The sequence below is a fragment of the Diadema setosum genome, chromosome 16, assembly GCF_964275005.1.
Source record: "Diadema setosum chromosome 16, eeDiaSeto1, whole genome shotgun sequence".
NCBI classification, from domain to species: Eukaryota; Metazoa; Echinodermata; class Echinoidea; order Diadematoida; family Diadematidae; genus Diadema; species Diadema setosum.
Genome location: NC_092700.1, coordinates 5,582,218 through 5,608,870, shown reverse-complemented (window position 1 = coordinate 5,608,870; position 26,653 = coordinate 5,582,218). Strand labels below are relative to the sequence as shown.

General features: G+C 38.0%; 1 pseudogene; it reads right to left on the bottom strand.

Moving 5' to 3' along the window:
* Positions 1-20,910: 20,910 nt before the first annotated feature.
* Positions 20,911-25,567, bottom strand: LOC140240102 (uncharacterized; annotated as a pseudogene).
* Between the last annotated feature and the right edge of the window lie 1,086 nt (positions 25,568-26,653).

The window sequence follows — 26,653 nt, the reverse complement described above, 5'->3', positions numbered from 1 at the left end:
TTCCGTCTCAGAATTTGCTCAAATTTGGTACACATAAAGTTTAACATTACCTTCCCATGAAACAAAAAAAAATTAGCATTAACGGTCCGTCGGTTTCCGAGCTATGGCCCGCCCTATTTGATTCGTTTTGGCAAAAATGGTTGTGACCTTCCATTTCAACGGCACAATGCGCCTGAACTGGTTGACCAATTTTTGTGAAACTGGTACCATTCAAAAGGAAATTCAAAGAGGAATTCAAAAATGGTATCAAACATATTATTGGAGAAAGTTAAAGTGCTATGACCTTTGACCTTTCCTTTAACCTTGCTTTTGCCCCCCAGACGAATAATATTTTTACTTGATTTTTATGTATGTTAATTGTCAGTATAGTATTAACATAACATGTAAATATCTAGGATGATATTTTATTTCTTCACCTTTAAAAACTCTTTTTAATGCAATTTACAAAGTTACTGTTACCCCCACATACTGATATTGTGTTGGTAATGTGTGTACAAGACTCCATTATAAATGAATACTTTCAAACTAAAGTAACATTACAATCAAATGCAATAATGTATTCCATATCTGTTGCTGATGCTTCAAAGATCTCAAGGATGTATCCAGTTTGGGACAGTAGAGCTGACTACATGTAGGAAGCATTTTATTTCTGTCAAAACTGCAGATTTCTGATGATTTGTATATGTATACCTATTGCACCCCAATCAAAAGGGCTAAACAAATGTCTCTCTTCATAAGCAAATGGAGTCTACGTACATGTATACATTATCATTGTGTTTAATGTTTCCTTTATTACCTGAAATGTTTAGTTTTCTGTTTTAATTGAATGTAATTTAACTTCAGTTTGGAAGTATTCAAGTAAGCCTGAAGACACGTGTAAAGAACGTCGCTGCATTATTTTTTTTCGCAAAAGTTCTTAATTTTTTTAATTATTATAATTTATGCAAATGAGGTGCATCAAATTTCATAAAATTCACAAATATATCAATATTTCCTTCAAAGATTATAATTGGATTCTAATTCTTTGCAGAAAGTATCCCAGAAGCATTGTCAACAAGATTATATGGTAATATTTTCAAATTTCAAAACATTTTCTTTGTATTGTATTGTTTTCCGAATTTCTTATGTATTCTATTGTTTTTATTTCTTATGTATTTCTTTGTTTTTAAGATTTTTTTTTGTTTTCTAATCTAAAATTAGTTGATGTGAAGTCACATAACATCTTTTAAATGGCCTAGAAGATTGAAAAAGCTGTGTTTTAGAGCAATTTATGAAATATGCTGCTTTGCACACAAACGTATGGGAAAAGCAGGTTTTTGCCAAATTTTGGGCAGACATGCACTTACGAAATGTCACGTGACCTCGCGACCGGTGGTCGGATTTTCGCAAAATTTATTTCAAAAGAAAAAAAAAAGTCACCAAAAATTATCACGCGATCAGCGGCGGTCGCGCGGCAGCAGAAAATTTTGTACGGGGGGGGGGGGGGTCAATTTGACCCCCCCCCCCCAGTGGACATAGGGTTAAGGGAATCTCTTAACCATGATTAAGTTAAAGGAAGCACATAGTTTAAGGGACTCATGGCGAGTGTTTTATTACACAAGTGTTAATGGTGAAAATGGCCACAGGACAAAAGTTCCTTCTAAGTCAGCAATATTTAATTCTCCATTTTCAGTGCCACAAAAATCTTAATGTGTGTAATTATGGAAGTTATATCTCACTATGATAAATGCTTTTTCCTGACCCCCCCCCCTACTATACTTCATGATCAATTTTGCCAAAACTGGTTTATGTCATTAAGAGACAATGCCGACGAACTGTTCAATACAGTTAGAGGAAGGGTAGTAAACAAAATCCAGCAGTCATATCACATGTATCACATTTTTAAGTATAATAAATTGTTTCTTCCATTACAAAATATTTTTGCAAGCAGGTCTTTTTATTTTGTTCACTAGTACCACATAAAATACTCCAGGCATTGCATGTCATCGTTAGATTTGCGATAGTATATTTAATTAGTTAATGCTAGAGTTCCATGTAATTATCTCCCAAAGAATTTAAAAGGTGGGTGATCCGTTCCACAGCATCATCCCCCACTTTACCGTATTGCATATATGGAGATTTTGGAACCACATGAATGTTAATATTTTCTCCATGATCCCTTTAGATATGAACAAAATATTATAGAGGGCTAGAGGATTAAAAAATTAATAAAGAAATCTTTTATATACATGCACATCTGACATTGCACCATTCTTGGTGTCCTCATACTCTGTGACTGAAGTACATGTATGAATACAGAGTTTCAAAGATGATGTTCAACTATGTGATTGTTTGGCAGAAGTGCATGACCACAGGAAAGATGCAATAGTATTATTATAAAGTCCTGATATTTGAAATCATATACAAGATAAGATTTTGAGACGAATGAAAGAGAGCAGGCACCAAAAGTCAATATATTTTGAAAACCTGCTCAAAGTGGCATTGTATTGTGTGCAGGTGCTAAAAATTGCTAAAAAATGTTTGATATTGTGCAAAGTTCCCTTAAATTGTGCAAACTTTTCCAAAGTTTCCTGAAAATGTGCGAAGTTGCACAAAATTGCTGGAAATGGCGCAAAGTTGGGCAAAATTGCCTAAAATGGCGCAAAGTTGTACAAAATTGCCTGAAATGGTGCAAAGTTGCGCAAAATTGCCCGAAATGGCGCAAAATTGCACAGAAATGCCGGAAAATGGCGCGAAGTTGCGTAAAATTGCTGGACATGGCGCAAAGTTGCGCAAAATTGCCGGAAGTTGCGGAAAATTGTCAGAAATGGGCACAAAATTGCCGGAAGTTGCGGAAAATTGCCAGAAATGGGCGCAAAATTGCCGGAAATGGCGCAAGGGTTGCGCAAAATTGCCGGAAATGGCGCAAGGTTGCGCAAAATTGCCTGAAATGGCGCAAGGTTGCGCAAAATTGCCGGAAATGGTGCAAGGTTGCGCAAAATTGCCGGAAGTTGCGGAAAATTGCCAGAAATGGGCGCAAAATTGCCGGAAATGGCGCAAAGTTGCGCAAGCAAATGCAAAGTTGCCTAAACTTGCATGTCAACTTTGCATAATGTTGCGCAATCTTTGTCAATTTTGTCAATTTTTGGCAACTTTTGTCAATTTCCATTGTGACATGGGGCCTTCTGTTTGTACAAAAAGGCCCTACCGTGGGAGGGGGTATCCCCCTCCCATATACACACCCTACCCCCGCTCGGTCGCTTCGCACCCTCGCCGAGCTAACCCAGGTCTTCCCTGGTATTATACGATGTAAGTGTGCTGATGATTTGGTACATACTGGGTAAATTCTACATAATGTTATGCGTTTATCTTATTCCATGCAAAAATGGAAACAATCTACTTTACATTAATAAATACATGGAAATTAACATGTATGATGAGTAACATGTCTCATGTAAACACGTACGTAGAAATTAGCATTTATGAATGTATGATGTGTAAAAATATCGTCTCATATAAACACTGAGAAACTGCCATGTTTAATACGTAAACATGTCACATGTTTAGTGTATGCAATTTTATGATCGATCAAAAAATCAGACATGTGTTCTGAAAATAAACACTAAAATGTCAAATAAACATGTCGCAGTGTTTTTAATCTGTCACAGCGAATAAACATGTCGCAGTGTTTACATCATAAAGAGTGCGTCGTGTGTATTTTTTGGTTCAGTGTTTAGATCTTATACATTGTGAGTGATTATGTGACTGTGCCGTGTTCAGTATTTCAACACTGTGAGTGATTATAGTGTAAACGTTTGGTGTTTAGGCTATAAACAGAGCAGGTGTTTAGTTTTTAAACATCAGAACCGTTTAAAACATAAACATGTGTGTGTGATAAACACCTAGGGTGTGATGAAAATAAGCAGTATATGTTTAGCTCCTAAACATGTTCAAAACGCGTAGCAGTGTTTTAAATCTGTCACAGAAAAGTGTTTAGTTTATAGGTGTTTAGAAACTGAACAATTTTTTTTTTTACAGTGTACACATATGATTCTGCAATAAAGATTAACTGAATTAGTAGTTTATGAACATTAATGTCCATTTAACTCTGAAACATGTACAATGCATGTGTATATAATGCAAATTCAATACACAACTAAGTGCAAGTAGCATTGACATCCTGTAGACCTGTGACAAAGATTTAGCATTGGTCTCAAAATATTATGGAACCTTTTAATACTGGAAACAATTCTTACTGTTCTCCACTGTCAGCAATGCATACAAATTATTTGTTTTATAAATGAAATGCTGTAGCTGTGCTCTTCTTGTGTTTTCTGTAGGAAACAGTATGAACAGTATTGTTGCGTAAAACAATTTCAATGTCTATAGTTTAAGTTATTGTACTTGAATTTAGGATAATCCCTTTAATATTCTACTCTCTGTAGAATAAAGCAACATAATGGAACAAGTGTGTTTACACTGTGATGATCAGTTCAGTATTCATGGTACTTATGTTAAATTTTTCTGCCAGAGGATGAACAAAAAAAAAAATAAATAAATAAATAATAATCTGAAAATCTGTGTAATTGCCAAACAGTTACCGTATGGCTAGAAGCAGCCTCGAGCTTCTAAGTGTCCATAATGCGGTTCATTAATGTCTGGATTCTGTTGAAGATGCGCTTGTTGAATCCAAAATGTCGCTGCGATATGGGATGTGGATAATCTTCAATTGGACAGAGAACTTCTTTCTGTGGGATGACATCTGTCATTTTGTTTTGCGACCAAACAAAGAAGTTTGACGAGCCGGTGGGTTGCATGAAGGAGATTGTGAGATTTTCTCCAGAGACACCCTTGACAACTCCTGGGAAAGCACTTATCATAGATTACGGCGACCCATGACCCATGCCCTATGTTGGAAAAGTGTGGAGCTGATGAGCTAGATGCTTCAGATACATCTTCATGTATCTTTCATCTGTTATGGATCATAATTAAGGAATATTGGTTTTCAGAGAAATTTCAAAGGTAAAGTTTTAGCAACCAAGAAGTGATTATGAAGCCTGTGTCTACGGCTTTGTGCTTCATGGAAAGGATACATGTACGTCTTTCATCTGAGTTATCAGGCGATTTCTCAACTGTTTTTTTTTTTCTGCCATCTGGACAGAGCTCTTTGGTGTCTCCTGTTTTGACTTCTGCTTCCTCAATCCACTAGTTTCGATGGGGTGTTCAGGTTTCATGTTTAATTGGAAATGCAGAATAAGAATAATTCAGTTTCAATATTACTGGGTGATTTGAAGGCTTTTCAGAATCTGTGTAAACATTCTAAATATTATGTACATGTTATAATGGAACACCGCGTGTATCATGGGTACCTGTGAGTGTTCATTGTTTTGTTTGCATAAGTAGTGTGATATTGCTATTCCCCTACAGTCTTTCAGTAAACTTTATCCAATTAAGATTTAACACATTTTTTTTTTCAAACAGCAACGTAGCTTACAATATCATTCACGTAGAGTGCATCTTTGTCATTGTAAAGTACACACTTTTGCTCGTTTTTTCTCCTTCAAGGCAACTTTCACTGACGGACCCATGTAACTCGTGTTCTGGCAGTCATCATATTCCATTCGTAGGCAGGAGACACAGAAGCATGAGTCCCAGTCCTCATGGCTCTGATGGCACGAACGCTATGGATTTTTCTCGGGTTTGGTACTGTCTGAACTATTGGGGCACGTTGTGCTCTGAGCTTTTCATTCACTTTCCACCAGAAAGAACTAACGCTTGGAAGCATAGGAACTTTTGACCTCATCTATTGACAAGTTTGCCATGCAGTATTTGTACATTGACGCTGCAGAGTCAATCACGACTTGCCTACTCAAGACAGCTCTTTCCACTGTTCCTTTAACAACACTTGTTTCACCATCTGACTCGCCCTTGCCATGCTCAGAGTCATAAAAGTCTCGCTGAACTGGAAATCCAAACTCATCAACAGAGGAGCTGACATCTCTGAATGCGGATGTTTTTGTTGTTGTTGTTGTTGTTGTTGTTGTTGTTTTTTTTTTTGGACTGTGCAGTACACCCATCATTGACTTGTACTTCAAGTTCATTGTTCAAACCTCTGACATTTCTCAAATGAGAGATAGCAACTCTGTGGAACTCTGCCACAATGTTGTGGTCATGCATGTGTCAGGTCATCAGACAACATCACTAGGGACTCCCTTGTGAATAAATGGGTTTAGGATCCATATAGTATGTCACCATGGGATGGATTGTGACTTCTTTTTTAACCCAGTGTGCTGATTTGATCTCTTCTTGGAATTTTACAGCATAGTTGCGTCCGAAATCTTGAACAATGAGTAGCAGACCTGGGATACTTTGATTATTTACAGCATCTTTGAGAACTCTTTTCACTTGGAAATTTTGCCGGCTTGACCTGAAGATGTGGGCAGGAAAGGATGACTGGGAAACTGAATGTACAGCATCAGAGATGAGGTCTTGGACTAGCTCACTTGCTGTTCCAGATTTCTGTACCAGAACCTTTCTTGTTGTTTCAACATCTTCGGATTTGCCATTGTTGTGTCTTGTCACTGTTACACTTTTGCTCTCCCATTTATTCCATGCAAGTGTGTCCTGCCAAGATGCCTCAATGAAGTCCACATAGAATTCTGTCATGGTTCTTTTAAGATCAACACACTCCATACACTTACCACTGATGCAGTCAGCTTGATGAAATCTGCAGTCAGCTGACTTCTCACAGAGAAGCATGTCAACAAAATCATATTCATCCCTGAGCCTACAGTTTACCATGGTGGTTTCCCCCTTCTGCATTGTGACTGAGCAAATCTTGTTGATGGTTTTGAGTTTCTCATTAATGTCCAGACAGTACACACAGAGGCAAGACAGATGTTTGGCCTTTGTGATGAGTTTGACATTGCGTGGACGCAATCTGTAGAAAGAAGTGAAGGAAAGTGTGGTTTTGGGATTCTGCTGTTTCCACAGTGTGTATGCTCTTCTGAACGTCATCATCATGAGATACGTTGATTTCCTATCTTTCTCAAACTTCCTATCTGGTCTTGTCTGAGTTACTTCTTGTGATGTGTAGAAGTTTGCCACCTTCTCTTGCATGTTTGGTGATACAGCATCAGAGCGTCTCAGTCTCATTGGAACTTGTGATGTATGAACTTTAGTAGAGGAAAGCTTTTGTTTCTTGCGCCAGTGGATTCGAAGTCTCTTTGAAGCAAAGTTCCAGGTTGAGTATTTTTTCCTGATAATGTTTGCCATCACTTGGTTCATGGTATTTCGAATGATGAGAGCTGGCTTGCTGCCACGCTGACGAATGGTAGAAGAATTCACTGTTGCTGTCTCACTTTCTAGGCCTTCATACAGTTTTCGTCGTCTCCTGTCATCTTTTGTGAAGCCACGCTCCCTTAGGATGGTCTTCCTCTTTGGTGTGGCATTGTCGATCAGATACTCCATCACATCTGCATATTGGTTAGGGTCTTTGGGTAAGGTTCCAGACACTGTCTTTCCCTTGCGCTTTGTTTTCTTTATGCTTGAAGCAGCAGAAGACTGGGGTGTATGACTTACATAACTTACACCTGTATTTGTTGAGTTTCCAGGTACAATCATGGTTGGTATTTCTTATTGATTGATGTGTTTTCTCTCTCTGTCGTGGACTTGAAGTGCCATTTTTTTTTTCTGTCTTGACATCGTTTCTCGCCTCTTTCTCATGTATTCTCTCACGTATTCTTTTCGTGAGTTTCTTTCTGATCCAGATAGCTCCTGTCTCTTTTCTGACTGCTTATCTTTCTTGCTCTACAGAGTCTCTGCCTGATCTTTACTTTTTCACGGTTTCTTTCATTTTGAAGCGACCCTCACGGCTTTTGTCAACTTCCTGCTTGTAAAATGTCTGTGTCCTTCTAACTTTATCCTTTCTGAGCATCAGTTCTGCATATTTCCGTGGATCATTTTGGTTTACTCTTTTCCTCCACAGAGTTGATCTGGACTGTTGCTGAGAATTCGTTTTGAAATCACCCAGCTTTACAATATTAAGTCTCCTTTTTTTTTTCTTGTTTCTTCTTCACCATTTGTCAGACTGACAAGCAGCAAGTCGAGCGTTGCCGTACACTATAGAAAACAACCCAGTGAAAAAAAAAGTATTATTTCCTTTCTCTCTCCTTTCTTTTGCGTAAGGTGTTATCATATTGACGTGTTCATCCATTGTACCTTCATCCAGTACTTTCATTGTAATGTACACCACAATTTTCATTGTTTTCGTATGAAGTATACAAGTAAAGCTATTTATTCCCAAAGCTTTGCATTCGGTTATTTACTTGCTTTGTGCTTGGTGATCACATTGACTATTCATGAACACCTTTCATTGTAGTCGTGACAGTACAAATGTGCAACATACTCGGAGATAAACACATGCATCCTAGTTATCTAATAATCTCATGATGTGAATACAGTCTGACATCGATCTGTTCATTTTCATTTCCTAGCAAATCACAATTTTATTTTGAAGCTAACTCAGCACCTACGGTACCTAGTTTTGAGTAGATCTATCATTATTGATGGATGGTAGGCCCCACCTTTGTAAGTCTATATTTATATTTCTGTATATTACTATACCACATTCCCTTTAAAAGTGATGAATGTTTTTTTGACACATATCTTCCCCAAAAATGTATTTATATATCTAAAAAACAACAACTTACATTTAGAGAGGAATTCTATTGCTGTCAAAGTGTAGTGACACAATGCTTTACTTCTGTCATTCCTAGCAAAATTGTCTATTGATGGGACTGAAGTTTTGATGAAACCAGTATGAGATCCTAGATCATATTCCAAGACAGAAAAAACGTATTTAAATGTAGGTCTATTTTGCCACAGCACTCTGTATGCTCTAGTCTATATAAATTCATTCAAAATTTGATGTAACAAAATAGTAATGAAAGAGAGTAAAACTGATTCTTTCAAGTTTAAACTCACCATATACAGGATATCAGCATGACAGTGACTGAGATCATGTGGCTGAAGCACACAAGTCACTGTTGCTAAGCAGCATTGGTACTGTAGAAGGGCATGTGAATGGCATAAATTATGAGCACATGTGTGTACACACAACCACATTTGCAAATGCTCAATACACAGGTACTAGATGTTCTTAAAGAGTAGAGGCTAAAAGTAAACGAGAAAACAATGGATTATGTTCAAGTGAAAATGTTCTTGATAGTTTTTGTGAATGGGAAATTTACTGGAACTGAATTAAAAAAGACAGTCAAATAGTAAAAATTTGCCTTGAATCCAAAGCATATCCATGCTAACACTGACATCCGAAACAATATTGTTCTTTAAAAGGTATACAGGATCGTTTTTCTTTTCAAAATAGCAATACGTCATGTATGTCTGAAGAAAACATTTTGAGTGACAAACAATATATGAGTTATTTTCTAAAGATAATATACTTTTTGAGTCTTTTCCCCTTGTCCCTACATGGATGGGTCAACGAACTTTACCCAATTATCCCCATCCAATGTTAATATTAGGCATAGTTTTGTCTCATGGCAAGTGTAGATGCCATGTAATCATGGTAAGTGTGGATTATTTTGTAACCTGTAAAATAGTAATAATACAGGGAAAATTAAAGAGTCAAAATATACGACTTTCTCCAGTCCATTATCTGTAATAGTTGTTTACATGTCACGTCCGAAACACTATTTACATTAATCCCTACAGAATGCACAAACATACCAAGATTGGCCTGAAGCTTTCATGTATTTGACCAGTGTGTTTGAATGAAAGTCAGGCAAACATCCACTAACCTTCTACGTCTGTTAGTAGAGAACCTGACTTGAAAATTATTGTGTTCATGTTTCGGACGTGACATACTGTTTCGGACGTGACATGTGTTAACGGAAAACAAAAAATTGAAAGAAAATTCTTATTTGAAATGAAATGTTTTCCCCAATTTTACAGTCTCATGTGGAGGTAAGAACATATAGAGGTTGTGAAAAATATAAAATCATGTTTTCTTGTATTGATTATCTTCATCTGAGATATGTTTCGGACGTGACAAAAAGTTAATGGAAAAATGTTAACAAAAACGTATTTTCCCATATTTTCCTCCCAAGCAGGGTAACATCTCAATACTGCTATATGTTAAACTACACATCCCTGACCACGTATTGCATACACATTTAATATCCTCTGGGAGAATTAACTAGTTTAAAATATTGATTATGTAAGACCTTAAAGTGTTAACGGAAAATGTCACTTCCGAAACACCATTTTCAAGTGAGTATCCCATGTAGATATATATGAGGCGTTGTTGTATCCCAGTGGTGATGAGTATTTTGTATGACTCCTCTTCTATTACAAGATCAATAGTAAGATTTGAATTTAGAAAAGTTTTGTTAATACTGATTACCCTAAAGGCATGTGAAATTTGTGAAAAAATATGTGAAATATGTGAAAATATGGCATTTTATGACCACTTATGGCTGCCTGGTGAGGAGAAGGATTGACCACAGAAGTTTGTTATGCTATGGGAGGTAGCACTTTTGGTGCCCTTTCAAACCACCAAAGCAAAAGGCAATACGACTTTATATCTTTCTTTTTTTTGTACAGTTCAATACATATTCATTTTAAAAGTTACACCATTGATCTGAAACAAGACCATACACAAACAGAACCTTCTATCAAACCCTGGTTCAATTCTTTTGCATTAGAGTCTAAGCTGATGGAGCTGTGGTATTAATCACCTTAATAGTTCCATTTTTTTTTTTTTGTCGTTTTCTGGAATCCTGAAACAAGCTTTGGCTATACCTATACGAAATTATTATTGGCTGATAATCTAAAAGAGTTGTCCATTGTATGAGCAAACACTAAATCTTTGCTCATTTTCACTACCTTGTAGGCCCCTACTTTGTTACCAGTACCTCATCGTTTACAACAGGTAATAAAACACTAACAGTAACAACAACAACAGCAACAACAACAACAACAAATTTGGTACAGTCCTGAACAGCATACTTCAGGAGTGTAGCTTGTATCTTACATCAGGTGACATTAATGTTCTTACATCTCATTTCGAGCAATCTTGCTCCAAATTTATCAACACACTGGCACACCGGTCCTTGTCACAGGTACATTGTATACGTCTGTTCAATTCGTACTATCGATTCAGTGAATTCTGAATGTTTGTGGATTGCTCTTGATCCACTACAGCTTGACAACCAGTTCCAGAACCTTGAGGTCATCATTATATGCTCTCAGATCCCTGCAGAAGTTGTTGCTGGCTGCACGAAGAGCCTCACCACCGTGCTCTCCCGTCATGACAAGGTCGGCCTTCCAATACCTCAGGAATGGGATTGGTGTGTTCCTCAAGCAGGTGCATCTTCGGGGTGACACTCATCAATCTCTTCAGGGAAGCTGCTTCTGAAACACTACATGTATGCACGGATGTTCTCCTCTGTGAAGGCCAGTGCGTCGATATGCAAGATAAGTATGACCGTACATTATGCACTTATTTCATATAGAATCTATATGTACATGTAGTTTGCTTGTTTGTGGTTTTGTTTTTTTTTATACATAAAAATATTTACGAGAAATAACATTTTCCACTTGCCATTGACAATGCTATGCCAAATCATCTGTCAATACTGTGTTCATTGCAGGACTTAATCACTATTAGCTACTTTATATATGTATATATATATATAATATATATTGTAGCCTTCTCTCCTTCTGTCGCTAGTGTATATGTTGTTATACGCTGTGTGCCATCCGGCCCCCGGCAACTAGCTGGAGAAGGGTCAGGATGGTCCGAGCTAGGCTGGGGTCCGTTTGGTTGAAATATACAACCAGGCGTGGAGAACGGCGTTGAAATGTACCATATTGCTGGGTTACTTACTACCAGTCTATTCCCATTATTGGTACTTACTTACTACCAGAATACTACCAGTCATAATTCATCCAACGAAGATACCAGTACCAGTGCAGCTCATCCAAACGCAGATACCAATACCAGTGCAGCTCATGCAACGCAGATACCACCAGTTCACTCGCATATTATTTAAGCAGCACCGTAATTGCATTGCACTACTCACCGATACTTATGTTATACTGCAGTAGACTTCAAAGGAAATGGTCCAGGCAGTAGTGTCCACTTCAATCAACGCTTTATCAACACTCAACAACGCTAATCATCCACACTTTGGCCCGTACCCGGGCCCACCCAGCTGTTTGGCCTGTATCCGGGCCCATTCAGCTGTTTCGTTACAAATTCGACCTCTTCTTATTCTCTGACCGCTATATTTTCGAAACAGTTACGCCTTTTACTTACTGACCTTTTCCTCAAATACTAACGCTTATTAACCCTCCTCATCATACAGAAATGATTAGATAACGAAGCAATAACTGTATGAAAGATTATTACTGAACATAATCGCATATCCAACAATTATTACCCCTCTAAAATTTCTAACAAAACAATCCATAATCGTTAGTTTCCCTGAAACTGATCGATTCATGATCGATTGCTAAAACAATCGATCGATTATGTAATCTGTCACGGAACTTTCAATATTTGACAAATTTTCACCCGTTTTCGTACTAATACACTAATCTACCAATTCTTCATTGGTTACATATATATATATATATATATATATATATATATAGATAGATATATTTGTGTGTGTGTGTGTGTGTGTGTGCGTGTTTTTCATAATGTAACATCTGAGTGAAATTATTGCCCAGTTGATCTATCTCACTATGCACGGCTGTAGCATGTATCAAGCAGCTCTTGGTAGGTAATTGCCAACCCAGTAGCTTCCTCTCCGAGGTCTGGACAAGCATCACCGACTACTGCAACAGTTGCATTGGCTTATTGGTGAGATTCTTGATATTCTCGTCCTGAAAGCGAATCATAAAGAGAAATCAACCCGGTGTATTGATTTCAATTGTGTACTTTAAGAATATCTTTATGGTGTTTTTTTTAATAAAATACGTACCTTGAGTCATCTGTTTACATAATTTGCAACGAAGGATCGTCCATGGTAAGCCTGCCTAAGGACTGTCATTTTCTTCACTGGTGAAGTGATTCCGAAGCTGGCTCATGACCAATTGGCAAATTCTTCATCTTTGACAGGGCAGTTTCCAGTCAAAAGCAAATACTAAACGTAACCGTCGTCCTCCAGTTACTCACTGGATTCGTTTATTAGCTTATGTATTCTATATTATTCGGTCACGGCCATTTCAGTCAGAATCACATTACACACCAGCACATCACGCCTCATTTTCGCAGAATCGACATCACTAAATCGCGCATTCGTGAAGAAATTTTTTACCGTACGATCCAGATCCTTGGATACACGAAGTGGATGTGGCGTACTTACTGTAGTATTGAAGGAGCAATACACAGCGTAGGCTATATCGAGACTCCTAACACCTATAGGCCTACACACTAGGCCACTAGGTGAGGAGAGAATGATCGAGATGCAACCTTCTTAGCACACGTCCGTCCGCTACGTCCGCCCTGTCACCAACTCCGAGGCCCCACGCCTACTAGGATGGGCACACGTTCTATTACCAGCGAACGTACACGCTCGCCCGTGACTAGGAAGCGCTGAGCGCGTCCGCCCCTTATAGGGCTTACTTACTGTAGTAGGTGCCCAGCGCTGAGCGCGCCCGCACTTCCTATCCATACCTAGGCTACGAGCCCCCACATTACCATAACAACGATTAAACCCGCCCATACAGTCTTTTTAAACTCATCGCATCGTCATTTCATTATACAATTGTAATACATTTTATATGCATACCCTTACTTGGATGAACGCATACGGTATGTAGATTAGAAGTAGTAATATTATTAGTAGTATGCAGAGAGTATTGGAAAAAAAAAGGTGCCTTCAACAATTCAAGATTCAACATTATTAATAGCTATAGTATACTCTTTACCTTGGAAACTGTGCAAAAGAACTCCATTTCCAGTTTTTATAAGATATTTTGTAAATCGGGAGATACTAACAAGAAATATAATGAGACACAGATTTGCCGTTTGGTGCATGCGTACCATTTCCTGCAGCTCTTCTTTTCTTTCATATTGTCCAAGATTATACTGGACGGTTGTGATCCTTAGCATAACAGTCCAATAAACGAGTGCTGTTCTAGAAGATCTGAGATGTCTCCTATCATTTCCTGCACCCTTGGCTTGGTGTTTTCTCCTTCCTCACAGCCTGGGTACAGCAGCCAGATGTAGGAATGCTGCTCTAAAGGCTCTGAGATGTTCTCTTTCAGCTCCTGTACCCTGGCATGCTGTTTCTCCTTCTTTACAGCCTGGGCAAAATGGTGTTTATGTTGAACACTGGGGTCCACTTTTGCCGCAATCTTGACGTCAAGCAGGTGGCATCTCTTCTCGAAGGCCACAAAGTGCTTCAACAAAAAAAAAAAAAAAAAAAAAAAAAAAAAAAAAAAAAAAAAACCCAAATAGAGATGCAACCCTTTTCTGCAGCAAAATGACAATGCTGCTGGATGGCATCATGTATGTTTGTTTGAATGAACCTGCAGGCTATCGGTGGTTGAGATTTCAACTCTGGCATTGTGTCTCGAAGTTTCTGTTTTCTCACCACCAGCTGTAGAGTCTCCATCATAAGGGCCTCTACGTCATAGTCTTTATAAGTAAGCAAATGGAAAGAGGGAAATCAAGGAATGGCACTCCGCACATCTCTTTGTCATCATTTTTTTTAATATGAAAAAAAAAAGATAAATGGAAGACATGAAACAAGGGGTGACACAAGGGGTGACTCTCGATATTATCATAATATCTTTATTCTCCTCTACCAGCAGAAGGCTGGTCAAACTCCAGAACAAAATGTCCCATTTTTGTAATACATTAAACGAGAAACTAAAAACTTTAACAATATAATAAGAATCCATTTAATCGAAAAATAATATGAAAATCAATATCTACAAAAAGGTGCAGGATGTGACGGCCCTCTGCACTGTGACGGCCTTCCTTGGTCTTTCGCAGCGTGACACCGAAAATGGGTGTTCCATCCTTTCTTGTAGCTTGGGAGCGGTTGGTATTCTCATTCCAATGTAGAGCCGATAGCATTAGTCTGTTTGAAGATAAATTCCTTTTTGTTAGATGTCTTCCCTAAAGCATATCATGTCCTATTTGTACACATGCATAAGTGAAATAGCTGGTTGTATTTCCCAGCAATCCCTCCTACCCCTGTCTTTAGTTCTCCATCCTGGAGTATTGACTCAACTACTTCTTCCAGACATGCATGCAATCATGGCATCAACATTCTGTGGCTACTGAAGAAACAAAACATTTGTAGATAATATGTTATGCAACTTCAGTAGTGCATCTTGATTTCATCTTTAAAGCCTGAATAATGAAAGTTATTTTGTAATTTGACTGTGTAGTCAATGACTGTTCTTTAAAAAGTCCTCTGAATGTGTTAAATTCTATAGTAATAAATGCATGTGTCTTGTTTCCTGATAGAAGAGAGTTTAGTTGGAATTTTCACATATTCAGTTTACTCAACACTCGCTTGGAGACTGGTGTGGACATGATTCCCAACAAATGCTCCACCATAATAAGCTTGCCTGCACACTTTCAAGCTTTGCAAAACTTGCTCCAGTCGCTGGGAAACTGGACCAGTGCCTACAGGTAGCTCTGAGAGCTTGGATATTTCTTTATCCTGGGGACACAAAAGCATATGTGAGTTACAACAAAGAAATGCTTATCTTTAAACCACGTTTTAAAATAAAGAAATGAATGAAAACGGAATGCCTTCCGTTTTCTTCAGCTCTTCTTTTCTTGCATATTGTCCAGGATTATGCTTGGCGCGGTTGTGGTATAACAGTCCAATAAACGAGTGCTGCTCTAGAAGATCTGAGATGTCTCCTTTCAGCTCCTGCACCCTTGGCTTGGTGTTACTCCTTCTTTACAGCCTGGGCAAAGTGGTGTTCACGCTGAACACTGGGATCGACTTTGGCTGCCATCTTGAGGTCAAGGTCACATTTCAAGATTCAACATTACTGACATACCTATAGTTAGCAGCACACTTTATCTTGGAAACTGTACATAAGAACTTCCTTTTCCACTTTTTAAAGGATTTTTGTAAATCAGGAAATACTAAAAAGAAATATAATGACACATTGATTTGTCCGTGGCTGCATGCTTACCACTTCCTTCAGCTCTTTCTTTATGTCTACGGTGTCCAGGATTATGCCTGTAATGGTGGCTCTGTACCTGGGTACAGCAGCCCAATGTAGGAGTTCTGTTCTAGAACCTCCGAGATGTTCTCTTTCAGCCCATGCACTCTAGTTTGGTATTTCTCCTTCTTTACAGCGTGGGCAAGTGGTGCTCGTGTTGAATGTAGGGGTCAACTTTGGCTGCCATCATGAGGCATTTCTTCTCCAAGGCCACAAAGTGCTTCAGAAAAATCCGCAAAGAGAGATGCAACCCTGGTGGACAGACAGTAAATTTATATAACATCTGATTATTATACATTAGTTGATGATTGATGTAAGTTAAAAAATGCAACTTAGTGGGTGTTGACTGAATGTAATGATAGGTATCTGTGGATTTAGTGTAGAGAGTGGTGGAGATATGATTAGACTCCTTCGGACCAATGTTGACATCAATTAAGGTGGTCTCCTCTTGGGAGAAATCAGAATTGAATTGTCTTTGCAGAATTCCCCAACTTCATAGGTGGCTCACATGTCTGTCCACTAGAAAGACGTTTGGCCTCTGCATCCCCTGCTGGTACCAAAATGGATGGAAACAATCAGCTACGTATTCACAAAGTACTCCAGAATCCATCCATCCATTTCATGACCAGCCAAGGTACGCATAAGCCGGCCCTCCTTTTACTGGTTCCTCACTGAATCGTTGTCCCGCGAAGACCATCGTCAGGGGATGAAACCTCCTGCAGCGGAAATACTGACAAGAACTGTGATTTGTGATTTGTCATCAATCTGGGGCTAGAGTCCGTCTTGGCACCTCTCTGTCAGTCAGTGCGATAACCTTTGCCCCCCCCCCCCCTCCCAATACAGGGGAAGCCGGACACATTGCAATTGAAGATAAGACTTGGATGATGAAGGACTGAAGCTTCTCCGTCCTCTCGAAGATACATAGACAGCTCGTCGTACCACTCTTCAGCTTCTCCGTGGCTACCACAGCCCGCCTTTGCCCAGTTGCTGAGGCATCCTCTCCGACAGCTCTGGGTGCCGTTTCATGAGGTTATACCATTTTTCTTGGCGGGTAAGTTGTCTATGAATGGAGTCGGCCGGTTGTCAGCATCGAACATCATTTTCACGACCTGCAAAAGGCTATGTGTTGCAATAGACTTGTTTAGTAATTTAAGATACATACAAAATAACTATTTTCTACATATTTTCTGATAATCCGTTTCAACTTTTCGTCTATATTAGAACTTATACACGTTATGACAGATGCAAAATAAACATTGAGAATATAATTATGATCAAGAAATCATATTACTTCATTTTAACTAAAAAAATAAGAATAAAAGAAAAAACACGAATAAGTGAAGGTATTCCTCTTTAGTATGGAAGCTGATGATTTTGTCCCTAACAGATTTTTTTTTTTTTTACTTTTGATTATTCTACAATACAATAAAAAGGAATAATTCTAGTTTTGTTTAGTGTTGCATACTGTATCAAAGCAGTCCAGTACCACAATTTCATAGGTGTTATCATTCACAATCGGTAACAAAAGTTGAACAAGGCAAATTTTTATTTTGTGAAATTTCATTTCAATGCCATCATATCTGGCACGTTGCATTACTGATCTTGCATTCCTCAATATACTTCTAATTAATATCAAAATACAGTCCGCAATGATTACTTTTCTTTAAATAATGATTTCTCCAGGACAAAAGTGTCACAACTGGTTCTACATGTATAAAGCTGCAAGGCCTACACTGACATCGATGCATAGAGAGAGAGAGAGAGAGGAGAGACATTCTACACACATGACATTAGATTCAAATCTGAAATCCATGAATAGTAATTTTTACATTTAAGTTGTACATCAAATATTATGATTTAAATTCCAGTGTCTTTCTTGATATCATTCCTTTGTTGATTAGCTACCTAAGATGAGCCTAATACTAACACAAGGCGATACACGTACGTTGTACCATCCTTTGTATTTCTCTCCATAACAGCATTCCTTTCTGTGGCATCAGTCTCCTACTTTACCACAAATCTCATTAAGAGAGTCACGTGGTCTTTACTGTAAGCATTTGCACAAATCTTAAACACTTGGTATTTTCTAGTTAAGACTCGTTATTTCTCTATAGCAAAACGTCAATACTGCTGGATGGCATCACGTCTGTTTGTTTGAATGAACCTGGAGGACATAGTTAGTTGAAATTTCAACTCTGGCATAGTGTCTCAAAGTTTTCTGTTTTCCCGAAACCAGCTGGAAAGTTTCGATCATGAGGGCCTCTACGTAGTCTTTAAAAGTAAGGAAATGGAAAGAGTGTAATCGAGTAATGACACTTCGCACATCTCGTTGCCATCATTGCTTTTAATAGGAAAAAAAAGAAGATAAAATAAAAGACATGAAACACACAAGGTGGTGGCTCTCATATCGTCGGCGACCATCCGAACCGTCGTATCTGTCAGCGGTGTGCGAGAACACGTTTTCGAGAAAAACGCGTTTGAAGTTTGGGGGTCCTTTGAAGTCTAGTGTAAAGAAATTTCTTGCTTTTATTCCCGATCTTTTTATATGAAAAGAAAGGCAAATTCCAGACGATTCGTATAATGTGTGTGTTTAAAATAATGTATGAATAAAACTAGTGCTACGTTCACAAAAAGAAAGGCCTCCGCACAGGAAGAGTCGAAAAACAGGTATACGACGGTTCGGAGATCGCACTCTCAGTACGCGCGGTCATCCGAACTGACGTATCGGGGTGATACGTCAGTTTGGTGAACGCGCGTACCGAAAGTGCGATCTCCGAACCGACGTATCCTATTCTTATAACACGCGAGTCTATGCGATATGCGTGGTTACGTGGTATTTATCTGTAAACGAGTGATTTCGTGCATATTTTTGTGTGAATGCAACTATTCTGTGTCATAATTTCATAAGATGTAGTACAAATATGTCCAAGGTCTAGTTTTGGCATGCATGATGAAACAATGGTAGGGGAGGGGGAGATTCCTCTGCAGATTTTTTGTTTGTTTTGTTTTGTTCTGTTTTTTTGACATGAATTACGCTTCAGGCGTCAGACGAGAGTTCCTTTGATGTAAAAAAACACACAAACAAACAAACAGACAAACAAACAATAAAAAAACCCACTCCATGTTTAGGACACATTATCTTTGATCAGTTTGTATCTAATTTGTATCACGCAAAAAGTGGTTATACATGTAGTGTGAGAGGTGGGGCTTATGAAATTATTGCTTTTTCATTGCAGCCTGCCTCTTCTTTTTCCTCTCATTTCATCTTCTCATTGCTCTCCTCCACCTCTTCTCTTTCCCTTGCAACGCTTTAACCCTCTCTCCCACTCTCCAATACTGTAAACAAAAACCAAAATCACACATCCAAGCCTTGCTATTCTTTGTGGTAATTCATGCCGCAATCATGACTGCAATGACCTAACTTTCATTCTTTCTAAGCTGCCATGATGAATACTGTACATTTTAACCCATGAATAAAGATTTTCTTTCACAGCTCACATGCATGGCAGACATAATTCATGATCATTCAGTTGGGTAAAACTCAATTATCAGCTTGCTCATCAGAAATAACAAGCAATAAATTTAGTAATAGCCACACGTCTGTCTAACATTATTGTTTATATATACATATATAATATATATATATATATACGTTCAGGACTCAGAAACAGATGCAAATTAATTTTCTACGCAGAAACATCCACACACACAAACATGGATTGTACTTGTTCACACAAATAATAAAAGGTGTATTGTCCTACAGACTTAAATGATATTCAAGTAGTACTATGAATATCATTTCACTTCCAATTATATATGCTGACATTTTAGTGTGCATAATATTATGATTTCCTCACGATATGAGATCACAGTACATAGAAGAGAAAAACAAGACAAAACAAAGAAAGTGAGTCTTGAGACAAGGCTGCATTAAAATGCAGCAATATTCATTTCAAAATCAATCCATATCTCACATCCAAAAAGAAAAGAAAAGGAATGAACATGTCCTTAAATACAATGGTAAAATTTCATTAAAAATTTTTGAATTTACAGAATGATCAAGATGTCTGTGGTAAAATAAATATTGATTTAAATTCATTGATAATGAACATGTCCTTTAATACAATGGTTACATTTCCTCGAACATTTTTAAATGTACAAATCAAAATGTCTTTGGTTAAATAGATATTGATCTAAATCAACGGTTAAACCGATTTTAACATGAGAAAATTGTACACAATACAGTTTATATTGAAAAACATTCTGAAACATTCATCAGATGGAAATGGCTTAAAGCAGAAGGCCAACTTCCTCCTAATATTAGTGAATCTCTAATAACTCGGGTCTTAGGGCTAAAAAAAGTACATTGTATGATCTGAGTTGTTATTATGTGCATGTTTGTGATTGTACTTTCATTTCGATATAACAGTAATATCTACGCAACGGTCCTACAGAAATCAAATCACATTTAGAAGGAGGAATAAAGCTGTTACATGTACATCTTTCACATGAAAAAATATGACAATTATTGTTAAAGAAATATCAAAGCTTATTATGATATCATAGAATATTTAATAGCTATAGAATAGACAAATCATAACATGGCGAATTGTGGTGGGGAGATAGTGCGGAGTGATAAATTATCAAAAATTAGAATACATAGACTAAATTGCTTTTGCATTCACAAACAACTGTAGGCACCATAGGCAAGCAATAATTAGTGAGAAGTTGGTCAGAGCTGACATCTTGCTGGGATGGATCTGATGGTGCTTCATTGTTCAATTCTGGGACAAAGTGTGTATTGGTATCTCTTGAATGCAGTCCATGTCCTTGGTGATGCCAACTGGAAATGAAGAAAACAAAAAGAAAAACAAGATACACATGGTGCATAAATATTACATTTGTATTATCATGTTTATTTAAAGACTGAATTTATCATTTCTTTGAAAGGACAAGATGTCATCCAGATTACAACTCGTGGTGGATCCATGTGTGGACATATGGGGTGTAAGATGCCCTTATCGTTTTGTTTTTTTAAACAAAAAATCAACAGAAAAAACTGGAGGACGTGCATGTGGTTCCCCCCCCCCACACACACACACACTGTACAGAATTCCTGGACCCATCCCTGACAACTGCAAAAAAAAAAAAAATAATGGTACATATTAGCCAGGATGCTACATTCTATGCTTGTGTATAGTTGATGTCATTCTTTTTATTTGTTATTATATGACAGCAATAGCATCATTTAATCCGGGTTACTAATGCTTAATCCAACAAGATTGAGTCAGCAATATCTGGCTGGGTTTCCCAATTAGATTAAGTGCTTTACAAACACTCACCAGTGAGAAGTTGTTCAGAGCTGACATTCTGCGGGATGGATCTGACAGTGCTTCATTGTTCAATACTAGCATTGGTATCTCTTGAATGCAGTCCATGTCCTTGGTGATGCCAACTGGAAATGAAGAAAACAAAAAGAAAAACAAATACACATGGTGCACAAACATTTAATTTGTTTCCATCATATTTATTGAAAGATTGACTTTATAATTTCTTTGACTAAGATTAACCTTTTAATAGCACAGTTTTCAGATAGCCCTTTGGAAATGTCCACAAACAAGAGTTTTTTTGCCCATCAGCAGAGATCGGACAGACTGGTGATCTGCATTAATGCGAAAGCAGTCAAACGGTACACGCATCCTCATTTGAGAATTGCTCATAGATTATCACTCTGCTTGGAAGGTCCAGGTACAATTGGCAGACAAGCTACATTCTCCAGTTGTGTGTTAGCCATTTGTTACAATATGACAAGAAGGATAACATGTCATCCAGATTGCAACAAGTGGTTAATTCATGTGGGGCACATCGGGTGTAAGATACCCTTTATTTTTGTCTTTTTTTTTTAAACAAAAGAAATGAATAGAAAAACTGGAGGACATGCATGTCCCCCCCCCCCCCAACTTTCACAGAATTCCTGGACCCACCCCTGACAACTGCAAAAAACACTGGTACATGGTAGCCAGGATGCTACATTCTTTGCTTGTGTGTAGTTTATGTCATCCTTTTTAATTGCTATTAAAGTGTATAAGACAGCAATAGCATCATTTAATTGTAATTACTAATGGATATTCCAAGAAGATTAATGCAGCAATATCTGGTTGGGTTTTCCAACAAGATTAAGGCTTTACAAATACTCACCAGTGAGAAGTTGGTCAGAGCTGACATTTTGCTGGGATGGGTCTGATGGTGCTTCGTTGTTCAATTCTGGTATTTGTATCTCGTGAATGCAGTCCACTCCTTGGTGGTGCCAACTGGAAATGAAGAAAACAAAAAGAAAAAAAAAATACAAACGGTGCATAGATATTACATTTTTTAAAATCATATTTATTGAAAGATTGACTTTATCATTTCTTTCAAAAGACAAAATGTCATCCAGATTACAACCCATGGTGTATCCACGCGGGGACACATGGGGTTTAAGATGCCCTTTTTAAAACAAAAAAAAAAATTAACAGAAAAACTGGAGGATGTGCGTGTGGTCCCCCCCCCCCCCCAATTTGCAGAATTCCTGGACCCACCCCTGACAACTGCAAAAAATACTGGTACATGGTAGCAGGATGCTACATTCTATGCTTGTGTATAGTTGATGTTATTCTGTTTATTTGCTATTATATGGCAACAATAGCATCATTTAATCCGGATTACTAATTGATATTCCAACAAGATTGATTCAGCAATATCTAGTTGGGTTTCCCAACAAGGTTAAGGCTGTGCTAACACTCACCAGTGAGAAGTTAGTCAGAGCTGACATTCTGCTGGGGTGAATCTGACGGTGCTCCTTCATTGTTCAATACTAGCACTGGTATCTCAGGAAGGCAGCTGATGTCTTTTTGGATGCCAACTGTAAATGAGGAAAACAAAATATACATAGCCCATGTTTATTTCATTGTTTCTATCAGATTTTTTTAAAGAATGAATTTATCTTTTTTTTTAATATTAAGATTAACCTTTTAATACCACAATTTTCAGAAAGCCCTATTTAAATGTCCACAAACGAGGGTTTTTTTGCCCATCAGCAGAGATCGGACAGACTGGTGATCTGCATTAATGCGAAAGCAGTCAAACGGTACATGCATCCTCATTTGAGAATTGCTCATAGATTATCACTCTGCTTGGAAGGTCCAGGTACAATTGCCAGACAAGCTACATTCTCCAGTTGTGTGTTAGCCATTTGTTACAATATGACAAGAAGGATAACATGTCATCCAGATTGCAACCAGTGGTTGATTCATGTGGGGCACATCAGGTGTAAGATACCCTTTATTTTTGTCTTTTTTTTTTAAATAAAAGAAATGAATAGAAAAACTGGAGGACATGCGTGTGGTCCCCCCCCCCCCCAACTTCACAGAGTTCCCGGACCCACCCCTGACAACTGCAAAAAAAAACACTGGTACATCGTTGCCAGGATACTACATTCTTTGCTTGTGTGTAGTTTATGTCATCCTTTTTAATTGCTATTAAAGTGTATAAGACAGCAATAGCATCATTTAATCCCAACTACTAATGGATATTCCAACAAGATTAATGCAGCAATATCTGGTTGGGTTTCCCAACAAGATTAAGGCTTTACAAACACTCACTAGTGAGAAGTTGGTCAGAGCTGACATTTTGCTGAGATGGATCTGATGGTGCTTCGTTGTTCAATTCTGGTATTGGTCTCGTGAATGCAGTACATGTCCTTGGTGATGCCAACTGGAAATGAAGAAAACAAAAAGAAAAAGAAAATACATATGGTGCATAGATATTACATTTTTTTAAAATCATATTTATTGAAAGATTGACTTTATCATTTCTTTGTAATCCAGATTACAACCCATTGTGGATCTGCGCAAGGACACATGGGGTTTAAGATGCCCTTTTTTTTTATAACAAAAAATAAACAGAGAAAAACTGGAGATGTGCGCGTGGTTCCCACCCCCCAATTTACAGAATTCCTTGACCCACCCCTGACAACTGCAAAAAAATACTGGTATATGGTAGCCAGGATGCTACATTCTTTGCTTGTGTATAGTTGCTGTCATTCTTTTTATTTGCTATTATGTCAGCAATAGCATAATTTAATCTGAATTACTGATTGATATTCCAACAAGATTGATTCAACCATATCTGCTTGGGTTTCTGAACAAGATTAAGGCTTTACAAACACTCACCATTGAGAAGTTGGTCAGAGCTGACATTCTGCTGGGATGGATCTAACGGTGCTCCTTCACTGTTCAATGCTAGCTTTGGTATCTCTGGAATGCAGCTGATGTCCTTTTTGATGCCAGCTGTAAATGAGGAAAACAAAATATACATAGTGCATATATTTTTCACTGTTAATATATATTTTTAAAAGTTTAATTTATTTTTTTTTATTAAGATTAACCTTCTAATAACACATTTTTCAGATAGCCCTATGTAAATGTACACAAACAAGAGTTTTATTTTTGCCCATCAGCAGAGATCTGATAGACTGGTGATCTGCATTAAATGCAAAATCAGTCAAGCGGTACATGCATCCTCTTTCCACAGTCAATTGCACAAAAACATCATTGGAAGTGAGGCACAAAAATAGCATTTGCTAATAGGCTTACAAACTCTTTTGTTACTATAGGGCACCCGAATGGGGTCAGCAAGTCAACATTTTTTAAACTCAGCCTTGCTGGCTACATACATAGATCTTCAGTTTTGCAGCAAAACAAGGGCATTATGAAATTGGAAAAAGTAACTAACACAAAATACAAGCAGATGTGACACAGAAAAAGAAAAGATACTGATAGAAGGTCTAATCTGTTCATTAAAGTTTTTTTTTTTTTTTTTGCAGGCATAACACTAATAAACATGAATTACGGCTACACAAGTACACGCTCATGTCTTTATTTTGAAAACATGGTATACCAGGTTGTGCTGTATACGAGTTGACACCATGAAAACCTAATATACCAGGCACTACTTAAATGCATTCATGCAGTATGGAGTAAGCTACTTCTAACATTGCAGCACAGTTATGAGGTTATTAGAGGCACTGAATAAACACACACGCTGTATACTGTCCATACTTTTTACTACAAGTACAGTTGTATGTATTCATTTGTGTGCGCTCAATCTTACCTAATTTCGCCAGGTAAATGTTGTCATCATCGTCATAATCAGAAGTATCATCTTCGTCACTGCTGTCTGCGGTGCTTGTGTTTCCATCATCGCTACTGCTTTCAGAATTCTCTCCCCCATACACAGCAGTAACTGTGCATTTCCACAGTTTCCTGTGCCATCGCATTGACACACGAACTCCAAGTCGTGGGAAGCTGCCCTTCCTGAATTTCAGCTGATCAACAGCTACAGTATTCCTCGTACCCATCTTTGTCCCAAAGGACTTCAACATCTGTTGGTTTCCCTGAGGACAAAGACCTGAAACAAAAACAAAACATTCACTACAAGTGTATTAAAAAAATATGTTTAATTTTAGCAGAAATGTTTTCTCAAGCCTATCTAGTGGTCTATTTATACATTGATCATTAAAATGCAAAAGCACAATTCAACTCATATTATAAACAGATAGAGGGCGAGATTCCCTGTGCTTATGGTATCCTGCAAAACTACTCTCTAGAATGTGTGAGTACCTATAGCCTAGCTAGGCTAGATCTGACAAGTGGAACATTGCATTTAGACCTCAATTTATATATTTTAATTGTAGTGGAACATCAGCGTATTACTATTAGATATCACAGGAGGGGCTTACTCAAGTACTGCCCTCTGGCCTGTTAACACACTAAAGCCTTCATTGCAGTGATTTCAATATTATGGGGACTTGGCACTCACAGCGACATAAAAATGCATGCGATAAAAACATACGTACTCAGTACTGGTACCGTACAAAGCATTTGCAGTTGGCTAGATCTCTGAACAACACACATGTATTTATGGGCCAGCATAATCTAATCCTACTCCTCGAGTCCTAGGAATACTAGTATCAGATAAATTTACAGACATAGGCGCCGGAAGTGGGGGGCAGGGGGGGCGGCCGCCCCCCCAATCCAAAAAGTGGGGGGGCAAAACGCATTTTTGCCCCCCCAAAAAGCCCCCCCCCCCAAAAAAAAAAAAAAAAAAAATTAATAATGATAATAAAAATAAATGAATAAACAAAGAAAATAAAATAAATATGTATATATATGAATAAAAGGGAAAAATATGGCTACAAACGGCAGCTTTTGGACTGTAAAATATCAAAATTTTCAAGCTCGCTCGCTTCGCTCGCTCGCATCCAGCAGTTGAGCCCGGTGCGCCTCCCCCTTAATTTCTACAGCGAAAAACATAGCTACGACGGCAGTTGTTGGACTCTAGAATGTCAAAATTTTCAAGCTCGCTCGCTTCGCTCGCTCGCATTGAATCGTTATGCCATTCTCCTAAT